Source organism: Pieris napi, chromosome 2 (assembly GCF_905475465.1).
Source record: "Pieris napi chromosome 2, ilPieNapi1.2, whole genome shotgun sequence".
Classification (NCBI taxonomy): domain Eukaryota; kingdom Metazoa; phylum Arthropoda; class Insecta; order Lepidoptera; family Pieridae; genus Pieris; species Pieris napi.
This window is the reverse complement of record NC_062235.1, coordinates 6,354,624-6,376,146: the sequence shown is the minus strand read 5'-3', so window position 1 is coordinate 6,376,146 and position 21,523 is coordinate 6,354,624. Positions and strand designations below refer to the sequence as shown.

The window sequence follows — 21,523 nt, the reverse complement described above, 5'->3', positions numbered from 1 at the left end:
AAATTTGACGATATACTAAACTAATCTTTATATATATGTATTATTAATTATTATATTAAGATTAAAGATATATTTTTTAAAGTATTACAATGATGCAATATCCGTTTATTATTTCATCTTATCGTAATTGAATTAGCTGGAATATATAGGTACATATACGACAGAAGTCCGATCAATTAAATAAAAACAATAAAATGGCGATTTTAATAGTAAGGTAAAGTTCTAAGAACCAATCAATTTCGTTAATTAAAATCAAGTGTAGTCTACCACTACTTTTGTATAACGAATTAATTGAATGTTTCGCAATTTCAATGATTACATCCTATTTAGAGTAAGAGCCACGCGGGAGTCAATAAAGGTCTACGCACTTCTAATGGCTGACATTTTAAAGCCAAAGACCTGTCGTCGAGTCGTTTCCCCGCGTGGCATAATACACATACTTATTCTAGCCTATGGGGACATGTTTGATTGGATCTAGTAGATTTTCTTTTAAACGACTGTGAATTTTAACCTTATTAGTTTATTATCGATGCCATTTATGTGACAGAAATTCAATGAAAGAAAGTCGACACAATAACTGTAATAAAACTTGTTTTAAACTAATATTTTATTTGTAGTATGTAACATTTACCGAAACGGTTTTATTTATTGAAGTGAAACTTCTTTACCGGGGTTGGAAAAAAATTTAGTGTAACATTTTTTCGTTACGCGTCACGTTTTTCGGTTACGCGCCATGTTCCCTTTTGAAGTCAAACTTCTTTATCGGCGTTGGAAAAAAATTTACCGTCACATTATTTATTTTTAACGGAACGGACGGAAATCGTAGCTTTAAACTGAATTGAGACTTAGTGGATATGATGTTATATTCCGTGCATGATTTATAATCTTAAACATTTAAAAATATAAATGGTCTTGGAAATACATATTGAAATTATTTTCTACCACATTTATAACATTGAAAATTACTTAATTTCGCCAAAATACTTTTATTACAGACAAAATGTCACATTTAATATGATTTTCTTTTTCGAGATTCGACCAATAGTGACGCGTTTTATGAGTTTGGTATTTCCTCCCTTATTTTAAAACTTATGATTTTACTAACTAATACTTTAACTATATAACTATTTAATAAAGAATTGGAGAAAAAATATTTGAGACAAATTAAGGTGATATAACAAAATTGCAAATCCCACTTATTTATTGAACATATTTTTTGCAACAAATTTAACAATTACGAAAAATTACATCACAAAACAGTTAAAATTTTCTCACGGTTTTGTGTTTCCTTGTTTTGGGCAAAAATTTCCCCGCGCCATGGCTTTCTTGAGCAGGACTACAGAAGTTGCGAGGTGTATCGTAGCACTGAAATAGGTCTCGTTCATATAAACTGTCAAGATACCGTTGCTATGGTAACGAATTCAAAACAATGTTACTAACTAAGAAAAATTACAAACTAGGTAATAAATGTTATGCTAGAAATTAAATAGTTATTGACGTGATAACGTCTTTAAAATCGTTTTAGTCGGGTGACATGTTCAGAAACTTGTGTCACACCAAAACCTCACGAGCGCGATCGCAGGTATAACGAGAGAGAGACGGACCGATCTCCCGTCTCATCTCGAGCGCTGCCAGTGTGAATAAAACGATAGATGTAATTTAAAATTTGAAAAAATTGTTATCTTCATTAATTCCTTACTTCCCAAAAACTTATATCACCAATAAGACGTTATCACGTAAACATCTCGATCGTAAACCTACTTTACAAACAACCAATTTTTTTATAAATAGTAGCAGTATATCATTAAATGGGTAGTTCTTATATAAGAGGTTTTTCGTCTATGGAGGAGACGGCCAAGGAGAAAAGTTGGAGTTTATCCATTATACATATATATTATGATTTTTGGCTCGTTTGTGTATCTACTCACGTAAGGGCAAGTTACTTAAAACATATTTTGTTACTTTTTAGAGGGCCAGGGTAAATACATCAGGCAGGGTAGAGACATGAAGATCAGGGTAGATACGTAATTGACCAGGGGAGATAATTAGAAGCAATAAAACAAAGAATACAATTGAAATAATCAACTTTTATCAAAGATTGTTCTTGAAATTTATAATCAGGCAACATTTTTTTATCATATTTATTATTAATCAGACTAAATGCGCCGTTTTTAAGCGTTTCTTTGGATGTCAACGGTTGTTGAATATTTTTTATTTGGTGCTTGCGATCTTTTGAAGTTATTATTTGTTCAATGTCAAAAGGAGTCTCGTTTTCGGACTCTGAATCAGGGACGTAAACATCCTCGACTCGGAGACGAGATTTTTTATTAGACGAGTATGTCATGACACCAAGCTTAAAATGATCGCAATGTATATCTTCATTGCAAAAGCAGCTTAAAGACTTCAGTTTCAATGTTGTCGGATCTTCAATGTTCCATTACACCTGATGGACGCGCAAAGTACCAGCAAAAGTCTTTATGAGTGTTTTAGCACTAGCAAGCTAAGCGTCTTTGTCTAAAATATCTTTGTCATAACGAAAACATTAATGCCAGGACAGTTTTTCTGAATAGCATCTGACAAATCGCTCAGACATGCTATATCTTTGCCACTAGCTACCAATAGGTCGGCTGTTCTTTTGCAAACAGCATCAACACCATCTGGAGCTCCCTTACCTTGTCCAGCTTCATGGTAATTCCAGGTAAAGTCTCAGTCTCAGTTAAGAGCTGGGTAAACTTCTATTAAATGAGTTACAAGAAAATAAAACATGTATTTGTTGCGATATTGTGTCCATCGCTCCAAAAATGGAGGATCTCTACTTCTGGTGGCAAGCTGTTCAAAATTGGCTGTAAGTGTGCCCATATAGCTGGAGGCGTATGTAACAAAATCTGTGACATCGAACAATAGCATGTTGTCTTTACTTCACCTGATGCCTCTTCTTTCGTGTAAGTTACAACTGTGTACAGACTTATCTGTTGACGTGCACCTCCAAAATGGAATGCTTGAATTTCTTCTGCGTATTTTGTTTAAAGTCACTAAGGTTCACGTGAATCACAGCTTCTCTTACTGTCAAATTTGTCTTATTAATTTTATAAGCAGAATGTTGGTGGACTATATTCAGTTCATGGTGAAGAAAATACTCCAAGTTGTCTTTTAACTGTATAATCAAATCACGTAGATAAAATTGAATCACCTTTTTTAAATATTTAGTCACCTTTCTGGTCTTAAGCCTTTTAGGATCAGTTATATTGGTAGTCTTGGATTCCCACTTTCTGCAAAAATTTGCTTACTAATATCAAATTCTTTGTATTGAAGTCCTTTATTTTTACAATGCATTCTCGCGATAGACACTGTTCGTTACACCTATTGCAACAAATTTGAAGAAGAAGATTTTGATGGTTTGGTTTTGATGTAACTTTGTCTTGGAATAGTGCCGTAAGAATCAGATCCACATTGGCGTGTGCAACACACAGACATTAAATAGGTGGCACAATTACTATGATACATATCTCCCCTGGTCAGTAAGTCTCTCCCCTGATAGTAATCTTACCAGGGGAAAGACGCCAGGGGAAAGACGTTTTCATAACATAATACATTATTTTGGTTTATCCAAGAAAGTTTTCAATGAATAATAAAGAAAGCTTTGACTATTACAGTATTACTAAATTAGGACAGGAATTGCAAATAAATAAAATGATTATTATAACTTTTATTACTTACCAGTGGAGAGACACAATGACCTTGCGAAACCGTTACATCGCACGGACGTGACACAAAAACTGGCAAATTGCGTCGATCTAACCGCTTCTGTGCTTAGTATTGCGAACTTCACGTTGTTAATTGTCAATGAGCGAGTTCGGTAATGTGGCCATCTTATATTTTATATTGTAGCAGCGTGCGAATATTGCCAGGGTAGATACACAAAAAAAGCGGGACAACAATTAAGTTTTAAAAATTATTGAAAATAAGCAAATATTTTTCAATTTTTCTTTAATAATATTTAAGTATATTTAATTAAGTTTGTGGTAAACATAGTTTGTTTTAGCAAATAATCCAAATATTGTATGTATTGTATGCTAGTCAAGCTGAAACCGGTAAGGGGACAGGCCAGGGTAGAGACTTTTTTAGACTATATAACGAGTTTTACAAAAATATGCTTTAATGAGACATTTAATTATAATGTTATTTAATAAAGGATATTTAAGAGAAGTGATTCATTGCACAAAATAGCAACATATAGATTAAAAAACCACTTTTAAATCGATTGCCACCATAGTTACCTCTTATAAGAGAATCACCCAAATAGCAGTTTATTCCAGTTAATAAGACTGTAGCCGAACTCGTGGTCGTATAGAAGGCGTGTTTTCACGACAAAAATATGCGCAGTACGTCAATGCGCACCTAAGTTACATTTTAACTTTGCATTCTTACCTCCACGCTTTCTCTCATCTCCTGGTCCATATTGTTTTGGTTTTGAGAATGTTAGGGTTATGCACATTATTTAATAATAATTATTACAAGAGTTGGTTTGTTGGTTCTTCTTTAAACAAACTCCAACTTACTCAAAAATTAATTCTCATATCCGGTAGTCGGGGTCTTTGATTTTGTTTGTTTGATGGTCTACCCAGCGGTAGTCTACTTTTCACTGGCACCATCGTGGTTTTTTGTCTAATTTTTATACCTAATTTTCTGATAAACAAAACTTTGTTTAGAAAGCGATTAGCTAAATTCAATAAGAAATGCAGAAAAATGGGAGTTTGAAGGATTTTTTAAATTACATAATAATTAAATATAATGAATGAGTGCACAGCACATCTCACGTCAGAGATACCAGGAATGAATCATATAAAAATTTCAAAACAATATACTGGGAAATCATAAGCATGAAAGAGTTGGATAATTTGTAACAATTTTAAATTCTCACAGTGACTTAAAAGTAAAATATAACTACAAACCCATTATACTATTAACATCGTTTATACCTGTTTTATACAATCGGATATTAAGGATTATCAATTAATTTGACTATGCCTAGAGCTCATCTTAGTCTTATAGAATTAAAAACAATTATGTAGTCAAAAATGTATTTGCTACACACGAGATTTATACTTAGAGCTAAGAGTCGACAACTGAATATTTGGAACACGTGTATATTTTGTTCTTACAAATAGCAATAGTTAATAATAAATTGCGTAGCACTTTACGACGCACACATTGAAAGCTCTTTAAATCCGTTGGTAACTTGGTACTTCAGTGTTTTGTTATACCTCTTCGCTTGAACATCATGCCACAAACCACACTTGACGACTCCTCTGTTCACACATTTTTTTAATTTTTTAAAGACAATTATTCACACCAATTGACCTAGTCCCATGCTAAGCTAGTGAAGCTTGTGTTATGCGTACTAGGCAACGGATATACATACATATTATAGATAGATATACATTATACATATAAATACATATTTTAAACACCCAAGACCTAAGCACAACACATCTCAGCCGCGGATCGAACCCGGGATTCGCAGTCAGGGGTACTAACCACTAGACCAATGAGTCGTCTAAACATTAAAATGTGAATATTTTTTAAATAAATACACGCGTTTTTGTCCTATTAATACTATAAAAAATGTATTGGAAATGGTTTTCCTTGAACTGATAAAAAAATAGGGCAAACCATTTAATTAAACGATAAAGTATGAAACTAGGTAAACTAGGACCATGAATGAAGTCACGGGCTCGTCTGACGTGGACAAATATGCACTTAGAACACAATTAATCGATTCGTAGAAGGTTCTACGATGTTGCGCTTTTCCACTAGCTACGGGAATATTTTAAAGTCACGTCGAAGCAAAGTTTTCTTAAATAAAATACGTTTATTGGTTCTGAAAAGTCATTTTTATTTCTAACCTATTCGAGTCTAAACTTGGGTTAATTTTTTTATAAAAGAAAATAAAGTAAATATTGTGACAAGCGCAGCTTCTATTTGTTATGACTGACTTGGAGATAAATCTAAAGATATTTTTAAATTTAGGTTTTTTGCTTTTTATCAACAAATATATAGTTTTTGAAGTTATACTCCTTTAGGTGCGTTATGATGAGAGTGAAATTTTACGATGCGCGCGCACCGTGACACAAAATTAACAGAATGAAGTTGCCCACGGAAGATGCTACGGCATTGGACATAATTTGAAAACAACATTCGAATAATAATAGAATTTATGTTACACTTAATGTAAGAGAATAATAATAAATATTTATTTATTTAATTTTTCAAATGTAACCTGAACTTTATTGACTATAATGACTCCTTTTATAGTCTTTGATTATTTAATTGTAATTAATTATTTGCATGCAATCAAAAACTATTTTTAATAATGCCAAAGAAGTATAACTTCTTACGCGCGTACATAAGTGTACACACATCCTTTTTTATACATTAAATGTCTTTGCAGAAAGACATCATTTAACATCGTAATGTTCGATCTAGCCTAACTTAAGACTAATAAGTAATTTAAAACTATCATAATTTACTAAAAGAATGCTTTGTATGAAAATATTTCGTAAAAGTCCATTGGAGACATGCTGAACTAAAGTGATATTAGCATATTGTTAGCCACTGCCAATCCGATGCCCACGACTATCTCAAGGACATATAGCTTTATTGACGGGAACATAAACAACAGAGTACTAGGAAATCTTCAAGTAACTAATTCATTCTTAATGATATAATAGTACGAAATAGATTAAACTTAGAGCTGGATAATAAAGTATTTAAGGAAATTATTTTGACAGGAATATTATTTAAACACATTTCTCTATGTTTTTGTCAAACAATACTTTAGATTTCATTTGTAATACTGTAAATTTCGTAAAAGATGAAATATGTTCTGCTAACGTAAAACTTTTATAATATGTCAATTTTTATGAAAGATTTTTAAGAAATCATTTCCTACCTACCTTTTAGTATCAGCGTTTGGCGCTAAATTTTTGACCTCTATAAGTAGGTATATAGAAGCTTTGTCAATAATGACGCAGGCTTTACGTAAACAGCCGAATATACGCTTATGTTGTTATATGAACACACGTGAACAATGTATAAATGGAAATGTACCAGTCTATACAAATTATGTTACGATATTCACACATATTAGGGCCTTATTATATATTCATGCTGAGCTTTTTATCACATTATAAGTTTTTTGTCGGAACCTTATAATGTGATAAAAAGAGTTTTCTGTAAATACAGTGTAATCTCTTTATAACGTCATTCGGTGTAACGACAAACTTTCTATAACATAAAAATTAGTTAAATATGTTGGGTTTCACACAAAACCCATACATTAATTCACTCCTTATAACACATTCTCTATTACGAAGAAATATTTTCATATTTAGACATTAACAACATACTTAAGTATAATTGTTTTTATAATCAGCTTACAAAAATAACCAGTATTGAGGTGCCGAAATATCTAAGAAAGACACCTGAGGTAATAAACAGCCTTCTCGCCTTTGTTTTGGTATCAGTTACTAAACGTACCATCGTCACCTACCTATTATATATCTATAAATTATTGTAATTGGTTAAATTTGTTTTTTTTCTCTGCCCTCCATATAAAAAAAACTCTCTATAACGAAATAAAATGTTCGGTCCCTTGAAATTCGTTATAAAGAGTTTACACTGTATATACAAAACCTGAGAACTCGTTCATCTTTATACAAAGATTTACCTTTATTTCTAGGTCTCATTGGAGGTCCGAGCCTCTATCTGTTTTTTCTTAGGTTTCCGATTCAAGGTTCAAAAACGTGAATTAGCTACCCCACGTCCTGGTGTGGGCACTACCTATCCGGCCGCCTCACTCTATTGACCTACGCTAACTGCAAATATGCGAAAATTGCGTTTTTAATCGGAGATAGCAACTATATAAAGATAGTCACATCTCTTCGGAATTTGTGTATCGACATCGGCTACTCGATTGCGAGGAAGTTGCATGGATCTGGTTAGAGCTGGGCCTGTTCGCAAGTTCTCATTACATTCATACGTATATCTTATTCGCTATATACTATTTCCAAGTGTTTGATTACCCTTATTTTAAAATGTGTGATATTTGAGGGCATAAATTAAAAAGATTAATTGTTTTTTGATCAAGTCAAGTCCTCAAAAAGGGTGGAAATTCTAGGACAGATAAAATTGCGCCTACAATAAACTTATTAGCAAATTATAGTAAGGAGTATAAGTACTGTTTTGTAGGATATGGGAGTCTCATAAACACATATAATTATTATTTTTTATTTTTATATAAAAGGCCGGCAACGCAATGGCCTCTCGTTAGTGCCCGTGGGTGTCGGTATCATTTTAAATCAGGCGATCTTTGTAGGGGAGACCGGGTACAAAAGTAACGGCGGGTCGAAAGTAACAAATGCTCTCTAGATTCATCCAATGGTCGAACACAGCTTCGCCGCCGTCAGGCGATAGCTGAGAGCGCCCCCCTCACTTGTAGTTAGTCGCCACATACTTAAAGCACTGTTATGTTGTGTGAGAGGATACTACGTGGTTTTACAAACCAAAAGTAAGTTTTTCGATATTTTGTTATTTAATGTTTACATAGTCGTAAAAGGATGGTAGTAATCTGAATGTTTGCATATCTATTTTTGATTAGATTGATTGTACAATGTTTAAATTTGTTTTAGTTTAGCACGTTCCGTTTTTAGGTTATATTTCATGTTTCAACAAAAATGAGGAAGGGTACAAAAGTAACATAGTCCTATGGGTACACAAGTAACATGCTACTTTTGTCCCCGTAATGATTTAATTACCTTTACTCCAACAGAATGCCGCGACAACGCATAAGAACAACTACACGAGGAACTACCGACACATAAGTGTATAGAAAAGCGGCGGATAAATTTTTTTCTGAAAGGTGGCACGATAGTCAAATGGCTGGTAATGAATGGTTGACGGGTTTTTTAAAACGGCACCCGAGCCTCTCTTTGAGATCTCAGAGTTTCAACGAACATAATGTGAGCAAATTTTTTGATAATCTTGCTGAGGTAATGGATAGGTACAAATTTGAGCCAAAAGATATCTGGAATATGGATGAGACAGGGGTCCACTGTCCAAAAACTTAGCAAGATTGTTGCTCAAAAAGGAACTAAACAAGTAGGTGCAGTAACCTCAGCAGAACGTGGAAGATTAGTAACTGTTGTTGTTGCGATTAATGCTCAAGGAGGACACATACCTCCTTTTTTCGTATTCCCATTGAAACAATTCCAAGACCACATGATACTTCCTGTTGGTTGTGCCGGATCTGGCAATGCTAGTGGATGGATGCAGAATGCAGAACTTTTACTTTTTACATAAATACTTTTTGATTAAACATATAATATTGTATTAATTACCAACCTCTTCTTCTTGTTACTTTCGACCTGCCTACGTGGTCGAAAGTAACAACTGACGTTTTTTTTTTATCTCTCTGTTATTCATATAAAACACACCATAGTAAAATAAATCGAGCTGCTAGTGTAAAGAACATAAACTGAATTTATATATGGTTATATTAATTTAATGACAATATTAAAACCTAGCCACAAATCAAGTGTGAAGTACAAAGTGTTACTTTTGTACCCGGTCTCCCCTACTATAAAAAAGTTTTAATAATTTATTCGTAAGCAATATATGTAATAATGATTAATCTGTGATTAAAGATAATTAACCTCTCTGTATGAGTTAACTATAGCTCAATAGTTATATATTAAATCGAAATCAATTACTTTGAATTACTTTTTAAATTATATTAATCAAGTATCGAAAATAATCTTAATGTTAAACCCATACCTAATTTTATATAAGTAATCACGTGTATCTTGAAGCACATTTTGGTAACCCACTGAGTTATTATGTGACAGATACGTCCACACAGTTAGCTATTTAGGAAACGGGGTAGCTATTAAAAGTAGGCTTAGTTTGACTGACATACCCCCACACAACTAAAATTAGATGAATATTTAGGTTACTTGGTTTATTTATTACTGCTTGTGTGCTTGCAAACTACTATTGCTTTTTCTATTTTAGTAAAAAAAATCTCATCACTTTGTTACGTATTCTATTTGGGTTTCTTGGTTTATTTATTACTGCTTGTGTGCTTTTAGTGTGCTTGCAAACTACTATTGCGTTTGCCCCTACGTAATAAATACGTATGTTTAAATAATACCATCAAGTACTTTTTCGTTAGTATGGTAAATAAATCTAAGGAAATTTACGATTTCAAGTCGATTTTAGTTAATTAAATGAAATGTAATGGTCTGTCGTAGTCTATATATAGTCGTATACGTACAATCGTATAAATTAATACGTGACGTAAATTCCAGAATTTATTTAATAATTTTTGATGATTTCTTTAAAACCGATGTACACGGTCAAACAATAAGAAGTGGTCGGCAATAAAGACAAGAAGATTTTTTACTTATTTTAATTAAATTAAGTTACAAATGTAACAAGTGTGACCTCCTCTTGCTAATAACACTGATTGAATTTTAAAATAAATTGCATTTCACGATATTTTTAATACCGTTTTGAGGAATAAAAATTACGATTTACGAATTAGGGAGCGTTCAAGTTCCCCCCCCCCCCTCCCCCGCCATGTAACGCGCCGTAACGTTTTTCTGTACCTAAGTATAGTAAATCGTTTAGTGACCACCTAGTGACTCTTTATACCTAAAAGTTACCATTATGTGGTGTAAAGTACTGAAAGTCGATATCCGTCGTATTCGTAGTCGTCGTAGACGTATCGTAATCGTAACGTTTTACAAAAGGACCCCCCCCCCCCAAAATTCGTTACGTAATATCTGAACGCTCCATTACGTTCCCACTGAACAAAATGGAATCTTCCTTAAGAGGAGTAGAAGTTAGCTTGTGGACGGTCAGTGTGATAGATGATTCTATTCACCCAATTATTTTATAACGCAACATACAAAAATATTTTAATTAAAATTTATTTTTCTGTCTACCAATCTCTGGATTACTATTTTCAGAGCGACCATTGATCCATTGAATTGACTAACAGTTTGGTTCAATTGTTGGAAGTTGTGAAGTGCATTGACATTGCCTTTATCACCGAATTCCAACATAATTGCTAATGACATATTGTGAACGTAATGAAACTAGTAACAAAGGTTTATTAACTTTGTATTTTATTTTTAAAAAAGAATGGCCATTTTATGAATTTTATGTATTATGTAATTTAAAAAAGAATGGTCAACACAAAGAGCTCTATCTATGGCCTAATCTTATAAATATTATCTGTAATAAATCCATCGGGATATCCGTTTTTGATTAAAAAGGTTTTGTATAATTTTCCGATATAGACGATAATAAAATGTATCAACGTAGTAAATTCCATTTCTGTGTATGAAAACCTAATCATTTCATTAGAATAAATCTTAGTGCTTTTATTTCGTATACTGAATGTTTATACAGGCTGTAGGTGGTAAATATGAATTACTATTTATCATAGATAAGCGAGAGTTCTTTCCAAGAATAGAAATCTCTAAGACTAATGCAAATATCTATATAATTTAATTCATGCGATTAGTCATTCGGCCAGTAGGTCACGAATAACAATAATGTGATGTACCTACCATACTTTCTTTTATTGTTAAAAGGTCGCTATAACGCTTATAAACATTAAAAAAAATATGTTAAATTAAAAAAAAAACACTATTTTGTATAGAATCAAAAAATCTTTTTTAATGCAAAATTAATTAATTATCGACAGTTCAAGTTTCTGGCCCCTGTTAGTTTAGACTCTGTTGCTAGATATGTATATACAATATACCAATTACGCATATCCATTTCGTACCTTGGGTTAAATATAATTTCACGTAAATGTCTTTTTCATATTTAAAAAGCGCAAAACATCAAATCTGCATCTGTTAGAGTTTATATCGCTTATAAATAAAGTAATTAAACTTTTACGAATGTTGGCATACATGCAACAAAATTTGACATCTACTAACAGAAAATCTAGTGTCCTATCCAGTAATACAAACAGAACTTTATTTCCAACTCTATAAACCCTTTGCTATCCTGGTATTATGTTTTGGTTTATATTTCTGTTTTATAAACAATTTGTCAAACAATTGAATCGGTTGCATGCGGGCTCAGCATAAAGTGACACTCCAGTAATAACAATGGAAGCGACAAACAAGCTTTTACAATATCTTTTATTTTATGTGATCCTAGTAGCGATGTTTTGGTTTAAAGCCAGGTTATTTCACCACAATATTTGAAAAAGGGATTATTTTTTTTACTCGACTGCCGCGGAACTCATTAAAGTGTCATCGGCTTTACAAGTACATAAAAGTAAACAAACATACAAGTTCAATGGCTTTTTAATTAATTGTTTTCCGATTTTGTTATGTAGGTAATAATAAATTTACTACTTTAGATGTGATGTTTGTAGCAAGCAAGGTTGGCGATATGTTGAGTAGTAAAGTAGGTTGAATTAAGAGATTGCGGATCAAAGAAAATCATGCAAACACCTATTATTATTATTATGCTCCCTAATACCAGCTTCTTCCTTTTGACCATTTGGTCAAATTCGCTGAATTTTAGCGAAGGGATTGTCGAATTCAATCTCCAACGATTATTGATCCGGTTTGATTCTCTAACTCTACGTAGAGACATTTCGTCTCTATACGTATTCTACAAAGTTTACTATGGTCTATGGAGTGTGTTCTGAAGAGTGGCTTGGGTTCATCCCTTCTGTCTGGACTTTTGCGAACTAGCGAGCTGTGGAATTTGTGGGAGATACGACCTGCAATTGTTTAAAGAAAAAGTATACTCCTCCTTCAAACGCCGGCAACCCTTTAAAATGGGTGTCCATGTGCTGAGATGACTTCCCTATTTGGGCACGTTTGCCTCCTATTCTATAAATCATCATCTTAAAAAATTAGTTAATGATGCGATTATTTTAATAGTACAAAATAAATAGTATTGGTACTCTTATTATAAGTTAAACCGTATAACCTGTTCCAACTCTTACCGTGTAAGCTTATTATTATATTTTTTTATTAGCTTATTATATAATTGTTGTAATATTTGTCTCGACAAACTGCAAGCAGCACTTTAATAATAATCTTGTTTTTGGTACTTACGTATTTCATAAATAATCAGTTCACGTATCAACCTTGACGTCATAAGTTAAAATTCGATTATCCTCATAATGGATAGTGGTATAATACCGGATTAGGGGAACCCCTTGCCCACTGAACACGGGCATGTTTGCGCAATAATACAGTAATTTCTTAAAGTATTGTTATTATTCTTATAAACTTATACGTAATATCAAATAAAACTACTCTAAATACTTTTATAGAAAAGTTGAACAAAGCAAGGTACAAATTGAAGGAAAGAAGGTGGTTCGAGTAAATTAAACAAAGTGTATTTAAAATCGATTTGTTCGAGTTACAATTTAAAAGTTCCTTGACTCTTTGACATTTTGACGTTTTTGTATTATATTGCCAACTTGTTTGATTATTTCTTATTATTATGTAATCTATTTATACAGTTTTTGCATGCCATTTTAGTAAACAATAATAAGATTATTTATTATAATTATACGAATACTGGCCGAAGCTATTTAAGTTCGTGTTAAGGGTCCTGTATGTGGCTCAAAGCGTAAAGCTTATTTTGTATGACTAAAAAATACTGTAAGGTATCTACGACAGTACTAATTAGTGAAATAATATCATAACAATATTAGATTTTTCTTGTTTTATACACATATTTATACTAGTAAAAGTACTTCCTAAACATAGCTTGCGATGGCGTTCCTCAATATTGTGATTTGGAACCACATTATTCCAAGTCGTAGATGACTTGTGAGATGGTTACTAGCAAAAATGCCATTCAGGTATTTGTATGTAAATGTTATATTGGTTAAATATATACAAAGGAATACGTGCCACCCGTGTAACCGAATTTGTAACAATCGTTGTCTTTTTTGTTTTGTTAAATGAGTAGATAAACTAAATCATTAAGTATTAAAATATAAAATGGTATTATGACAATTAATTAGCGTCACAAAAGTGTACAATGCGACCGTGACAGGACTCGAACCTGCAATCTTCGGATCCGAAGTCCGACGCCTTATCCATTAGGCCACACGGTCATATATTAGGGTTGTGAAATTGTGAATTTCTAACCCTTATCTTTTGTGGAATTCTTGATACGAAATAAAAATATTTTTTTACGTTCAGTCTTCCAAATATTGTTATTTCTTAAATCCTATGATAACTATCTGAGTTGGATTCATTGGATATATTTAAGTTAATACTCTCCTGTTGAAAACGATTTATTTGACGGCTTAATATACCGAAACACTTACGAGGGTGGTCCGATAAGTAGCCTACAAAAAAATAAAAAATAAATTTGGAAGAGTGGCGATTTATTTCTTTTTGGATTTTTTTGCAGTAGCTGTCTACGAAAATGTTCTAAGCGATGATAAATTGCTCTTTCCTTAGTGGTGCTAACGTACAAAAATAAAAGGAATAGTATATTGCCTTTTTAATTAATCAATTTAACACAATAAAAAGCAAAACTCGAATCAAGGCTGCAAAAATGACATGTCAAAGACTGTAATGCCAAAGGGTGGGACACATGGTTAGAGAAGAAAGAGAAAAATAGATAAAGAAGTTAACGGTATCCTATCCTAGGGATGGAAAGAGAAGCAAGGGAAAACAGGTGAGGCGTTGGGAGGACGATATAAGAAGGATTGGAATAGCGTGGGACAGATCAAAATGGCGACACCTGGAGGAGGTCTTTGTCGATAGACAAGCTGATTAGTTTTTATAGTGTAAAAATACTGTATAAAAAACTCTATTTAAAGAAATGAAGGATTATTTAATTATATTCTTACCAGACAAGAAACAAGAGAAATTATCAAACAATATATTTTATCTAATCTCATCGTAATATTTCAATTGCGTTCGACAAAACTATTCTGCTATTTTTTCTGCAAAAAGAGTATATTATATGATTGCTTATAGAAAACAATGCAACAACGATACAGGGTTGTACCATGAAGGTTGTATAATCCAAGAAACGCCATTATTCTTCTTTTCCTAGAACGCGCGAAAATTCTATAGACGAAAAAGGTTCTGATGCTCTATGGCATATTCAAATTTTCCTCATACGTTATATGTATACAGGGTGGCCAAAAAGTCGTGGATCAAACGCAAATAGGGGATAGATGAGGTCATTAGCGGCAAAAAATTGTTCCACGGGAGGTCTCTAAGGTCAACCCCTGCAGAGTTATGATTTATTTTGGTTTTTATATGAAAATTGACTTTTTTTACTAATTGTTACTGAAATTCGAAAAAATCTAAATCCTGTATCTTTTTCATAATATCCACTAGATTGGTACTGATGAGTTCTTGCATTAGACATACTATTTATAGTTGTTTATTGAGTGTATTGAAGATAATATTAAGTTATACGATGTAACATTTTTTCAAATCATAACTTTTTGTTTATTTCGGACCCCACTGTGAAAAAAAATTACTCTACCGAAAAGTGACCCTGTATTACAGGATAGAAAGATATTAGAGCGACTCATGGCCACGTGTAATACCTTTTCAGAATCACTATTAAATGCGCCAAAACTTGTAGTATAGGGTCACTTTTCGGTGGAGTAATTTTTTTTCACAGTGGGGTTGGACCCCACTGTGAAATCAGGACAGATAGATAATTGGTGGAATTTGTATTCGATCACGACGATGTAGATGAAACTCAAAAAGCATAGCCAGATTTCCAGAAGCAGCCATATACAGGGTGGCCAAAAAGTCGTGGATCAAACGCAAATAGGGGATAGATGAGGTCATCAGCGGCAAAAAATTGTTCTACGGGAGGTCTCTAAGGTCAACCCCTGCAGAGTTATGAATTATTTTGGTATTTATATGAAAATTGACTTTTTTTTACTAATTCTTCTTAAAATTCGAAAATATCTACATCCTGTATCTTTCTCATAATATCCACTAGATTGGTACTGATGAGTTCTTGCGTTAGACATACTGTTTATAGTGGTTTATTGAGTGTATTCAAGATAATATTAAGTGATACGATATAACATTTTTGCAAATCATAAATTTTTCTTTACTTTGGACCCCACTGTGAAAAAAAATTACTCCACCGAAAAGTGACCCTATATTACAAGTTTTGGCGCATTTAATAGGGATTCTGAAAAGGTATTACACGTGGCCATGAGTCGCTCTTATATCTTTCTAGGAAGAATTACAAACAACGATTGTGAAATAATAATTGTATTAAAACAATTATTTCTCAATGGTTGTTTGTAGGAAACAAGATATTTTACAATAAAATATGCTCAAAATTCCTGACTCTGACCATAATACTTAATCTGCACCGTCTAATCAAATTCCTACGTAACCCTCCAATTTTTTGAATCTAGTCCGATTCACACAGTACTGGTCACAGGTAGGTAAATAATCTATCATAAGTCCGAATCGTTGTTGTTTTTTCGTCCTAGAAAGATATTAGAGCGACTCATGGCCATGTGTAATACCTTTTCAGAATCCATATTAAATGCGCCAAAATTTGTAATACAGGGTCACTTTTCGGTAGAGTAATTTTTTTTCACAGTGGGGTCCGAATTAAACAAAAAGTTATGATTTGAAAAAATGTTACATCGTATAACCTAATATTATCTTCAATACACTCAATAACCAACTATAAATAGTATGTCTAATGCAAGAACTCATCAGTACCAATCTAGTGGATATTATGAGAAAGATACAGGTGTAGATATTTTCGAATTTTAAGAAGAATTAGTAAAAAAAAGTCAATTTTCATATAAATACCAAAATAATTCATAACTCTGCAGGGGTTGACCTTAGAGACCTCCCGTAGAACAATTTTTTGCCGCTGATGACCTCATCTATCCCCTATTTGCGTTTGATCCACGACTTTTTGGCCACCCTGTATATATATAAAGTAGGTATTTATTATAAATTATAAAATGAAATTAAACAACTAAACTCCTCCGATGTGCTGAATACAATGAAAATTAAAACAATACGTACCAGGCAATAAGGAGAGTGAAGAATGTTAAAATTTACGAAAAGCAATAATTGTGATAGTTATTCTAATTAGTAGTGAGTTTAATAGCACTAAATTATGTAAAATTTAAAGTTTGTGAGAACATTAAATAATATCTTACTTGTAAAAAAAACCGTATACGTCTTATAAGTGGTAATAAGTCTTATAAAAAAAAACATTTAGTTTTAAAGCCGAAATAAATTTTAGCCTTATGGTGTTTTTTAACTTGAGTGAAATTGTGAAAAAAATGCTTAAATAAACTTATATGTAATCAAAAACTTACGTACTTTTTGTCTGCGGTAGATTTCGTCATTTATAAAAACTATTGCTACGACCGTGACAGGACTCGAACCTGCAATCTTCGGATCCGAAGTCCGACGCCTTATCCATTAGGCCACACGGTCGATATTACCCTCTTCGAATTGTTAATATCGGACAAGGATATTACAATAGTACCCTAAAAATAAAAAAAAACAAAAATGCATTGAAAAGGCGTGATGTCATATTTTTTTTCTACAGGCGAAAATAATAAACGGCACAAATATAAGAGTATTTCCTCCAACTTCGATTTTGTTCACTTTGGAGTAGAGACTCTTGGGCCATGGGGTTTAAGTGCTTATTAAAGATTTATGTTGGCGCCTGGTAGATAGTACCGGTGAGCCCAGAGCTGGTGCTTTTCTGGCTCAACGAATTAGTATCGCAATACAGCGAGGAAATGCTGCTGAATGAAGGAAATTAGGAATGCGTTAAAGGTACACAGCCACAGGGAAAATTGTAAATACAAATTATACGTATGAAGCATGATTAAATAATATAATTTTTATTCACATATTATAGATAATATAAAAGTGTTATGTAGATAAATAAATAAATAACATAGTCCTTTATTAAATAATTAAAATTTATAGAAGGTATTATAATTAAATACTAGTTTTCTTCAACAAGCAGTCTAAAATTATGTCACCTCATCGTTTTTTTAACTCATAATTAGTGAAATAAATCTTATGTGTTTTCCTCCAACTGATTCAAGATTTGACAACATATTTAATAACCATGTTAGCTAGCCATGCCTTATTAAGAAAAATTAACTATAATTATTTAATTTTCAATAACAAATCAAAACATATTATAGTGTCTCTTTATTTACACTTTAATCGAAATTCTTGTAGTGGTGAGCTATGGAATTATGAGGGTAAATCTTTCAAATAATAATACTAATTTTTATTTAAAACATTACTCGTTTATATTTTTGACTAAGTGACCCGGCGGACTTCGTACCGCCTTACAGTGAATGTCGTGTTGCATTACAGATTAGATAAACAAAATCATGACCTTATGAAAGTAATACAAAATAAATATTAAGTTTACTACCATCACCGAATTGCCATACTCAACGTTAAAATGTGCGTTTATTTGTTGTATATGTATATACTTAAATAGCTTAATATATTTTCCTTATTCTTCCTTCCTTAATAATAATAATAATCAGTGGCGCTACAACCAGGTCTGGACCTCAGATTTCTGTAACTGTTTCATGATCATTTGTTAATCTAATAGGCAAGTAGGTGATCAGCCTCCTGTGCCTGACGCACGCCGTTGACTTTTTGGGTCTAAGGCAAGCCGGTTTCCCCACGATGTTTTCCTTCACCGTTCGAGCGAATGTTTAATGCGCACATAGAAAGAAATTCCATTGGTGCACAGCCGGGGACCGAACCTACGACCTCAGGGATGAGAGTCGCACGCTGAAGCCACTAGGCCAACACTGCTCTATTCTTCCTTCCTTACACAGACTAAATTTCTGAACGCATTCATGAATATTTGACAAACAATATATATGTCAACGCTTTGTCATTACTGATTTTAAAATCTAAAATACGCCATTATCCGAATATTGTTGATATATCTTGTGGATTCAAAGCCTTTATTTAAATTCATTCTTTAATTGAAGGGGAGATTAAGATATCGACGGAAAGAACATTAAATGTTGGACAAAAACCCATAAACATTTTGTATTGGATCTCTTTCTTTTTTTCGTCAATTTTTTCAATGTTTTTTATAGTTATCTGCTATTATTATTTAATTCTGGGACGGAGACAAATACAACTAATTGAAATCCATGAAAATCACTGCAGCCGTACTTGAGTTATAAGTGGACTTTGTTTAATATATTAAGATTTGCACGCACTATGAAGTGACCATAGAGACTATCGAATAACGACCATAAATAACGAAATATGTTGACTTGCTGACACATGATACATTTAATTTGTTAGGCCCTAAAACCATAAACCGAAAGAAACGATATATCGCCAAGAAACAAATTTACGAAGTTTCTATAATTTTTTACGCAAAAGTTCCTGAAATCTTATTAACTCTTCATACAATAATTTTTATATTATAACAAAATAAGTTATCTAGCGACCGTGACAGGACTCGAACCTGCAATCTTCGGATCCGAAGTCCGACGCCTTATCCATTAGGCCACACGGTCGATGAGCATACAGATGAAAAAGGACATGGTATTTTCACTAGCTAGAAGCCTCCGATTCACGATGTGACGTAATGCATGACGTCATGGATGTCGACGAGGTCATTCGCCTAGCAGCGACCTTGCTATGCGCAAGTACCGCAGAACATCAATGATAGTACATTATCACACCCTACAACTTCCTATTGTCCTGGTAACAAAAATATTGTTCCTTTGTGTTATTCAATCAGGATTTTTTTACCGACGTTTCGAATATTTATTAAATGTTAAATGGAATGTTCATAAGGTAGATAAAATTGTGTTTTCTCCAAAATTTATTATTTTGGAGAAAACACAATTTTATCTATTTTATGAGATATTTTAGATTAAAACACGATTATGAGTAATAATAATGCGAATCTATTATTATTACTCATATGTATGTAAAAAATACAAAAATACTGTAAAAGTTACAAAATTTAATCCATGAAAATCCTAAAATAACAATTTAAAAATTTGGTTGTAGACAGACATACATACCCTTCAATTTAAAAAAAAAGTAGAATCGTATTTTATAGTTTGGTTACTTCATTAATTTGTCGTGACATACTTGAACCATCTCTTGAATTCCATATAATAAACACCGTAACCGCGACTGTCAGAAATAACTTTATCTATTAGAACTTATTGTATAATTGCTATTTCAATATGTGTATATTATTTCATATTATGTACCTAGAATATGTGGATTGCGTGGAATACGTGAGGCGTTAGTTGTTACAGTTATTGAAACCGTCCGTCCCCTATCCGAGTTCAAACTTGTACCAGGAACATATATACCTAAGGCAATGGGACCTAGACTGAATCAATAGATTCTAAGCTTTATTTTCTCATAAATAAGGCATTTATTAGCGTTCACGTGGTAACCCCCTTTGCTGAGACGGTTGCCATAGCAACTGGGGTCCGGGGACCTACGGTCCTTGCGCAAGGCATTATTGTAAAGATATACGGTTGATATTACAGTGCAGTAACATTCGAGGCATTTCCTATTTGTCATGCAGTAGGCGCCGACTTGGCCACCTTCTTATAGGTTCATGGTTCCTAGTAAAATGGTTACGTCATCATTGCGTAATCTTTCTTGCAAGGGTTCCTCAAATAAAAAAATAATAAGGTTAAAAAGTAAAAAAAAAACTATTCGTTTCATTGTTTTATTTTTTTATCAGAGATATGACATGCAACTGTTTTCAATTTGTTAATAGTTTGAAGGTCTATCAAAAGACCATAATTTATTTACACTTCTTTAACTTAAGATACATACAAAAAGGGTAGTATAATGAGGCGAAAATATCCCTCATTTAAGGGACTTCAAACAAATGGCGCATAATTTATTTGAAAATCGAAGCTGAACTAATTTGATCATATCACGCAATTAGGTCGATTAATCCTTTAGCATCCTTAACAAATATTTGCAGCCAATTCCCCAGGCGAAGAATACAGCTCTTATCGGGAAATGAGAGCGTGACAAATTGAGTACAGTACCCCAAGATCTAAATACGAAGTGTCCCAAGTGAACGGTGATTGGAAAGGGTGAGAGGGCTCTCTGATACGATATTTTAAATATGTATTTGTAGTTGTAATTGTTCTATATAACCTGGGATCATAAATTTGCAGTTACTAAAGCGTTATGCACCACACAATAATAAGGGTTCATATCCATATATCCAGAACGCTTAATATGCATAAGTGGGGTGGTAGGGGTACATTACATTTCGTAACGCTTGGGTCCCCCTACTATTAAGTGTGCGTCTCTCTCTCGCCCCTGATGTAGTGCGTTCAAAAGTCGGTGAAACAATTTTTCTTACTATGTGAGCAATTAGCTCTTGCTCGTATGGTAGGCAAACTGACTTAGAGCTGTGTCGACGTCATTTGTCACGCATGCTG

General features: G+C 32.9%; 1 long non-coding RNA gene and 3 other non-coding genes across 4 annotated transcripts; 1 reads left to right on the top strand and 3 right to left on the bottom strand.

Annotated features, from left to right (window-relative positions):
• Positions 1-8,517: 8,517 nt before the first annotated feature.
• Positions 8,518-9,376, top strand: LOC125060744. The gene is made up of 2 exons (XR_007118915.1): positions 8,518-8,569; positions 8,831-9,376. It is a non-coding gene; the product is annotated as an uncharacterized LOC125060744 (long non-coding RNA).
• Positions 9,377-14,097: 4,721 nt separating this feature from the next.
• Trnar-ucg lies at positions 14,098-14,170 on the bottom strand. Its single transcript has one exon. It is a non-coding gene; the product is annotated as a tRNA-Arg (tRNA).
• Positions 14,171-17,446: 3,276 nt separating this feature from the next.
• On the bottom strand, positions 17,447-17,519 carry Trnar-ucg. The gene has a single exon. It is a non-coding gene; the product is annotated as a tRNA-Arg (tRNA).
• Positions 17,520-19,533: 2,014 nt separating this feature from the next.
• On the bottom strand, positions 19,534-19,606 carry Trnar-ucg. The gene has a single exon. It is a non-coding gene; the product is annotated as a tRNA-Arg (tRNA).
• Positions 19,607-21,523: the final 1,917 nt, after the last annotated feature.